A 9,322-nucleotide genomic window follows, 5' to 3' on the forward strand; every position below is an offset into this window, starting at 1 on the left:
AGCATGAAACCATATATTTTGACATGCAACTAATTAGAAGCAACATGCAACCACCAAATTATGACATGCAAGATCTGGGTAGTTGTCAAAACTGACATGCAAGATCTGGGTACTTGTCAAAACTGAAATGCAAACTTCTACAACCACCAAATTCACCAAGAACTAACATGAAAATTATTAGAAGTAGCATGCAACCATAAATTTTGACATGCAGCTTATTAGAAGCAACATGCAATCATAAATTATGACATGCAAGATTTGGGTAGTTCTCAAAACTGAAATGCAAGATTTGGGTAGTTGTCAAAATTGACCTGCAAACTTCTACAAACCCTCAGGCTGGCAAGATCATGGCTCTAATACCACTGAAATGTCCATTTTCTGATTTTGTATGATATTTCCAACCTTTAATCAAATCTTTAAGATCAAACAACTAATATCACAAAGATCCTCCAAATTTCTCAAGAAACCCCAAATCGGGTATGCTAGAAATTGTGCCAAAAGCTTCACAGCTTCACCAATTATTAATAAATCTGAAAGTGGACATTTTTACAGAAATTTCAGCAGCATAACAGCCTAAAAAATGACATTTCCAGATCCATATAACCTTTACACAATAGTTCTCAAATGTAGGACAAAAACTATGCTCATCGGGCTCCCGAAATTAACACAAAAATGCCCAGAAACACCACACAAAACTAATAAACTATCTCAGAAGTTTAATCACGTCCTAATACATATATTCAGCTCTATTTTAACAGCTTAAAGTCTTAAATACAGCAGCAACCAAAACTGATATGAAATGCTCAACTGAAAACACCAAACTCATGCAAAAAACACACCCAAAAACCCACAAATCTACACTATTCAGCACAAAGGCAAACTCTGTATGAGCATGCACATGGAATGGCTTCAAAATCCCATCCTTAGCCTTCCTGGAAACCTACAAAATCCCGTTCTTGGGTCTCCCTGGAAACCTGCAAACTCCCGTTCTTGGGTCTCCTTCTCCACAGGTTTGGCAGCCTCTGAAGAATAACAAAGAATGAGCAAAAATCAAGTTCTCCTCCCAGCCCAAAATGCCTCCAAACCCCTTAAAAGAGGGCATAACTATAACTCACATCCAAGAGAGGTTAATGAAACATATTTTAATAATAATTTTCATTTATTAGTCCAACGATTTCCAAAGATTAACCCCCTTTTTCCGAAACTTCACTTTCTTGGGCCTGCCTGCCTTAGCAAAGATTATTATTTTTTAATTATTTGAAAAGGGGACATGACAGTAAAGCCAAAGAAGAAGAAAAGAAAGATAAAATATGCATCCAATGATAGCAATACAGTTGAGGAAGACATTAAACAATTGGAAGCATTGTTAGCCAGAAGATTCCACAAAGGAAAAGGTAAATTCAAAGGTAAGTTGTCCATCATTTTTTTTAATTGCAATGAAGTTGGTCATATTGTAGCAAGATGTACATAGAAGAAGAACTCTAGAGAAGAAAACAAATACAAAAATAGAAGAGAAGATGATGGAAGAGACTATAGAGATAAAGGCAAGAAGTCATGCTACATTGCTGATGAAAACAACTCTGATGAAAATGATGATGAAGTAGTATATGTTGCAATGAAGGATGAATTAGATAAGAATGAAGCTACTACACTTATGACTTGTGTGAATAAGAATGACAAATGGATGATTGATAGTGGATGCTCATATCACATGACAGGAGACAAAAGTAAGTTCATTACTTTAACTTGTTATGATGGAAATAGTGTAAGATTTGGTAATGATGCACCATGTTCAATAAAAGGAAAAGGGTCTATTAATCTTATAGACAAGATCTCATGTGACAATGCTTATTATGTTGAAGGATTGAATTATAACTTGTTAAGTGTGTCACAATTGAATAATTTGGGGTGCAAAGTTGAGTTTGAGAAAAAATTAGCCAAGATATATGATAAAATGGAAATCTAATTGAAAAAGGTGATCAAACTAGGAGTAATCTATTCTATTTGGATATAGAAGATGCTACTTGTCTTATTGCAAAATTTGATGATGTATGGCTTTGGCACAAGATATTATATCATTTTAACTTTGATAATCCGATTAGTATAAGTAACATGAAAAGAGTTAGAGGTTTTCCTAAACTAAAGAAACCAACAAATATAATGTGCAAAAAATTTTAGCTAGGCAAGATGACAAAGTCAAGCTTTAAAATTAAAGCTTACACCTCTAAGAAAATACTTGAAATTGTTCATACTGACTTATGTGGACCTATTGAAGTGCAAAGCTACAAAGGAAAAACTTATATAATACTGCATGTTGGTGATTACTCTAGAATGATGACTTTCATGTTTCTAAAACAAAAATCAAATGCTTTTCAAATGTTTAAATGGTACTTGGCAAGAGTTGAGAAAGAAATAGGTAAGAGCTTGAAATGGTTGAGGTCAGATAGAGGAGGTGAATTCACTTCACATGAATTTGAAGTGTTCTACAATAACAACGGAATCAAGAGATAGACATCAGCACCAAGGACTCCCACACAAAATGGAATTGTTGAAAAAAGGAACTAATCTATGATGGACTATGCCAGAACACTAATGATGGAGAAAAATGTTGCCCTAAAATACTAGAGAGAAGTTGTAAGTACTACAGTATACACTTTGAACCATGTGCAAGCAAAGAAAGGTACTCACTCAACAACTTTTGAATTATAGTATGGTCATCCACCTAATGTGATATTTTAAGATATTTAGAAGAAAATGTTATATTAGTATGCTAATAGAAACCAAATTTAAATAAAGCTTCTACAAACTAAACAAAATTCATAAACTTCAAGATAGACCAAGATGAGCTCTCAATTGAGAATATGAGCCATTAATGGACTCTCTCAATAAGAAGCTCTCTTGTTGAGTAGCTTTATCTAAATGGATAGGATGTATGCTCAATATGCTTCCAAAGGCTTCAATGGATGATTGTGGATTTTTGGTGTGGATAGATGGCTTTAGTATGGATTTGGCTCTCAAAATAGCATTATAACTTTACTTCATGGATTGTGTTAAAATGGCTTGGGAGAGGATTCCTTAAATAGGCAAAGGGCTTGAGGGTTTGAGGGCTAAGATGCAAGGATGGGAAAAGGCTTATGGAGGGCTCAGATTGCATGAGAGGAGAGCACATGGATTGTGCTTCCTTATAGCCAATCAAGGAGTGACACATGTCACATGGTGAGAGGATGGAGGAAAGGGCAAGGATGAGTCAACAAAGGAGGCTCAAGAGATAAAATCTTCATAAAGACCCTCATAATGACTTGTAAGAGCAATAAAAGGGCTTGTAAGAGTCATTTATGACCTAGTGGACTTCATAAAGTTTTATGGTTGAGATATTTTGAGGGTGATGAGAGCAAATTCGACTTGGACTTGATTAGAAATGTTTTAAGCTTGTTTAGGCTTGTGCAAATGATTAGAGGATGGATTAGGATGGTTTAGGATTAGCTTAGGGATAGGCAAGTGGATGGCATTTAATGAGGGTGGGTGAAGGAAGAGATATTTGTTAACTTTGGCTTGGGTTAGTAAGTTTTAACCCATGTTTAGGGAATGTGACAATGTTAGGAGGGGATTAGGATTAGGTTTAAAGACATCTTCTAGAAGAGTCTAGATTTTGGATGAGGATAAAGACTTTCTAGAATAGTCTAGAATTTCCTAGGATGAGGATGAAGACTTTCTAGAAGAGTCTAGAACTTCTTAGGATGAGGATAAATTAGATTTTTAGAAAATAAATAAAGTTTTATTTATTTCAAGGGTTTGGGTTGAGGAGATATTTATTAAAACTTTTTTAATAAACATGAGGATTAATATTTAATCTTAATTAAATATTTTTGAGTTGGGATTAGGGGTAGGAAATGATGGGATTAGCCTTCAATCAAAATTAAAGAAGGATTAGAAGATTTTGGAAGAGGTTATTGGTCATAAGGAAATTGGCCAACTTTTGGGAAAAAAATAAATTTTTTATTTATTTTAGGATTTTTGGTCAATTTATTAATTAAATAATTAATAAATAAGGAAATAATGTTTAAATAAGATTTAAACATTTTTGGGAGGGATTCCTTAATTAAATATTTTTAATTAAGATAAAAGGATTTAATGGCATAAAAATTAATTAATTAATTAAATAATTAATTAATTAATAAATGATGATGTCATCAGGAATTTTTCAGAAAATAAAAATACTTTATTTTCTAAAGGATTTTTAGGTGTCTACAATATTCTCAAAGACATTAGGAGTGGAAAGTTTGATTCGAAGAGCGAAGAAGGTATATTCCTTGGTTACTTCACAAGAAGTAAAGGTTATAAAAGTTTAATTACTAACACTAACACAATTGTGGAAAGTGCAAATGTGAATTTTGATGAGTGTACAGAAGCACATGAAGATGAACCTGCAAAAGAACTAGAAGACTACAAGACATTTGCATACTATTATGAAGGAATTCCTACTGAAGAAGAAGTTATAAATCATGCAGTAAATCAGTAGCAAGTTTCAACAACTTCTGAGTCACATCTTGTGAATGTCGAATTGCAGATGTTGAGCTGCAAAATGAGGAGAATGCACAATCTGACTCTAAGATTGGCACACATGAAAGAGATGTTGAAATACTTGACAGAGATGCACATAGTGATACTGAAGCTAAGAGACAGAATGTATCCACAAGAACTAAGCCTAGACTGTCCAAATATGTCAAAAGACACCATCATATAGATCAAATCATTGGAGACAAAGATTCAAGACCAATGATAAGAAATAGATTGAGAGCTTAATCATGTTTGTTAAGCATGAAGGAACCCAAGATAGTAAGAGATGCATTGGAGGATGATGATTGGTACAAGGCTATAGAAGAGGAGATTCAATAGATAGAAAAGAACAAGGCTTGGAGTCTATTTCCTAGATCAAAGGACAAAAATGTGATTGGCACAAAATGGGTATTCAGGAACAAGATAGATGAGAATGGTGAAGTAACAAGAAATAAAGAAAGACTAGTTTGTAAAGGGTATGCACAAGAAGAAGGAATTGACTATTGTGAAACATTTGCTCCCATTGCAAGAATGGAAGGAGTAAGAATTTTGCTTGCTTATGCTACTTACAAAGATTTCAAAGTTTACTAGATGGATGTCAAGTCTGCATTTCCAAATGGAATATTGGAAGAGGAGGTCTACATAGAACAGCTAGAAGGATTTGTTTACAAAAATAATAAAAACATGGTATGAAAATTGCACAAAGCTCTTTATGGATTGAAATAAGCACCAAGAGCATGGTATGAGAGACTTCATACTTATCTTGTTAAGATTGGATTTGAAAGGACAGATGATAACAGTAATTTGTACATGAAGACAAATAAAGAAAAAGGTATATTGTTATCTAAAATATTTGTTGATGACATTATATTTGGAGGGCAAGATACTCTATGTAAATATTTTGCAAATTAGATGAAGTAAGAGTTTGAAATGTCAATGTTTGGTGAGATCAAATTCTTTGTGGGATTACAGGTCTATCAAATGAAGTATGGTGTATATATCACTCAGTCAAAATATATCAAGGAGATATTGAAGATATTTGGACTTGAGGACTCAAAACTAGCAAGTACACCTATGGTAACAGCACTCAAACTATCAAAGAATGATGATTCAGTTGAGGTCAATCAAACATTGTATAGATCCATGATTGGAAAATTGTAATATGTAGTACACAAAAGACTTGATATTGCATTAGTTATGGGGATAGTTGCTAGATTCTCTGCTAACCCTAGAGAGAATCACATGATGGAAGTAAAAAGGATAATGAGATACCTGAAAGGAACAGAAGAGTATGGCTTATACTATAAGAAGAATGAAAAGTTTAAGCTGAAAGCCTACACTGATGCTGATTGGGCTAGAAATATTGATGACAGGAAAAGCACAAGTGGAGGAGTATTCTTCTTAGGCAAAAGACTTGTCACATGGATAAGTAAGAAGTAGAGTTGTACTTCACAATCTACTACTAAAGTAGAGTATGTTGTTGCTATCAATTGCACAAACATTGTATGGATCAAATAGCTACTAAAGAGAATGAAGGAAGAAATCATTGAACCAGTGATACTTTATTGTGATAACACAAGTGCTATAAATATATCAAAGAATCATGTTATGCATACAAAGACAAAGTACATTGCAATAAAGTATCATTACGTAAGGGAAATGGTTCAAGACAAAGAGGTGAAGATGGAATATATCAACACAAAGGAACAAATTGCTGATATCTTCACCAAAGCATTACCTAAAGTTTCTTATGAGTATTTAAGAGATAAATTAGAGGTGAATACCCCTATCAAAGGCTATATAAAAGATAGAGGGAGTACCCTACATCAAACAAGCTAATATGCATTTCATACAAACCGATGCAATGGATCTTACTTTAGGTAGTTGCCTAAAGTAATCATAGAGCTGGAATTTCAAATCAGTCATAAGCACAGTGATAGAAGGAGAAAGTTGAAGAGCTTGAAAAAGCCTATGTTTGCATATGTAAAGATGCCAAGTTTTGAGTACATGTCTTTGGCATTGTTGTCAAAGAGGGAGAATGTACAGAAAACTAAACAAGTGCATATTAATCAGAAAGGGAGAAGTGAAGATGATCAAAGCAAAAAATCAAGTTAGAGGGAGAAAGTATAGTGAATAAGAGGAGCAATGAAGTGAGGATACATCATCAGAAGATTGAAAGAAAGAAAGAGGGAGAAAGCAAAAAACAAGAAGAGGGAGATATAAAGAATCAGAAAAGTGAGATTTTGTAACCTAAGGAGTTGTTGATAGAGAGGGAGAAGTTTTATTCACAAGATTTCTTTTTGGTATTGCCTTACTGTTTTAACCTAGTTATTTTAAGATATTTTTTATTGGTTGATTAGTTTGGTTTGCCATCAATGCCAAAGAGAGAGATTGTTGATATATGATTGAAAAGATCATTTGAGTAGAAGATTGTTGAAGAAGTGTTTTCAATCATTGTTTTCTCACCGATGTCAAACCTATTATATGTTGGTAAGACAATTGCTTATATATTTTAAGCACTATCACTTTTTTTATTGATGAAGAGGATTTGATCAACAAGATGTAACAAAAGCACCTCGAGGAAAGGTTGAGTTATGATTATGTATTGAAGTGTTAGAATCAGTTAAGATAGTAATAACATAATGTATTGATAATCTACTTGGGGTTACAAAATGATTGACTACACTTAATAAAGTTAAGATGGAAAAGGTTGGACAAAGTTCATTTACCAAGCTTGACCAAGTTAATAGAAGGTGTTGAGTAAAGTTAGTGCAAGCCGAGCAAAAAGTCAGTTGGAGCCAAGTGAAAGCAATTTCTAGTGGATGCCAAGCAAACTAATAGGTGTTGAGCAAGTTAGTAGATGCCAAGTGATTTTCAGTATGTGCCAAGCACCAGTAAAATCCAATTGATGTTGATTGATTTTACAATAGATGCCGAGTAACATAGTATGTGTCAAGCACCAATAAAATCCAGTTGATGCTGAGTGATTTTACAATAGATGCCAAGTAACATGGTATGTATCGAGCATTAGTAAATTAATAATGTCAAGCTGTTGGATTATGATAAAGATCAAAGATTCATCAAATCAAAGTTGACAAGTTTTTTTTCTGGGAACTTGTAAATCAGGAGGAAGATAAGATTGATGAGCTAGAAGCACAAAATCTTATGTAAACCATTTTGGAAGTGAATTCAAAGGGATTTAAGGAGAAGTTTCTAGAGAAGACAAGATATGGGGTAGATACATTGTATCCTACCTTATCCATTGAAAACCCTATTTTTTATGGATAATGAGTGGGAAAAAGAGTTCTAATTCCCTACATGTAGGGATTTCTTCTCATGAAGCAATAGTTGTAGGTCAAAGATTTTTTGGATGCAAAAATCCAACAAGGAGAAGGAAGAGGGTTTGCTTCATTAAGTGACCCAAGAGAAAAAGTCTACAATGGCGAGCTAAGCAAGAAGGCTAGAGAAGGATGAATGCTTGAAGGGTGAACAAGTTGTCAAAACTGTAAAGATTGGAAGCCAAGTAGATTTGAGGACTAAATAAGTGATTTGTAATCTGCAAGTAAGGTTGTAAGTTGTATCAAATCAAACTCTACTATTACCTCTTTAAAGACATCTCTTACCATTCGTGGTTTAAGGAAATAAAGTGAAATAGTTTACTATAGTTTAGGTGGAACTGGCTATGACAACATACTATATGAGGATAAAGAAAAAGAAGAACTAGAAGCATTGTTAGCAAAGATGTTACTAAGAAGAAAAGAAAAGTATAAAGGTAAATGGCCTCTTACATGTTTTAATTGTAACAAGATTGGCCATATTTCATCTAGGTTTTCTAAAAATAACATGAAGGACAAGAAGGACAAAGGAGAAGAATCAAAACCAAAATCTCAGAGACAACAAGGACAAAGGAAAGAAATCATGTTACCTAGACAAGGAATGCCAAACAATTGATGAATCTAGTGACTTAGAAGATGGTGAGGACTCTCTAACAATTGTTTCAGATTAGGGTGAATCCTTTAGAGAAAGGTTGACTTAACAATCATTTGAAAATCCTTTAATAGGGTGGCATGCCATGTGAATGGCCTAAAGTCCTCTAACAAGGGTCACTTTTAACAGGGTGACTAAAATCCCTTAACCGGGTCACATTTAATAGTGTGTGTTGTAACCTTTAACAGAGTTGGCCTTTAACAGGGCATCACTTCAGAAGAGTGAGAAAGAAGTAGCATGTTACTGGTGGTTTTTTCCAAATTGGGTTTCCACGTTAAATCATTGTGTCATGTGTACTAATGGATGTGTTATGTTTTACATTTTTGCATGTTAGTTTAACAGTAACATATCAGTTTTGACTAACACACAAAGAATGCATACATGGTTAAGAAAGTTTTATGGGCTCACTAAATTGTGAAAAAGTTTTATTTGGACATTTGGACTTGAATAACTAATTCACCCCCCCCCCCCCCCCCCCCCCCCACCTCTTAGTTATTCTAAAGAGTTCCAACAACCCACATTATTCTAGAGAAGTCATCAACTAAAATCATGAAACACCTTTCACCATAGAATCCTTTAGTCTTTGTAGGACCACTAAGATTTGTGTGTATAATCTCCAATTTTGTTGTAGTAGTAAACTTCTTGCTAGGAAAAGACATTTTGTTATGTTTTTCCAATACACACTCCTTGCAAATTGTGTTAGTAGGATTTACAATCTTAACCAAATCTCTAACTGAAAACATACTATTAGTCTTCACAATGTTGTCAAATTTTATAT

The sequence above is a fragment of the Cupressus sempervirens genome, chromosome 6 (assembly GCF_028749045.1).
Source record: "Cupressus sempervirens isolate cs-2001-9-10 chromosome 6, ASM2874904v1, whole genome shotgun sequence".
In the NCBI taxonomy this organism is placed as follows: Eukaryota; Viridiplantae; Streptophyta; class Pinopsida; order Cupressales; family Cupressaceae; genus Cupressus; species Cupressus sempervirens.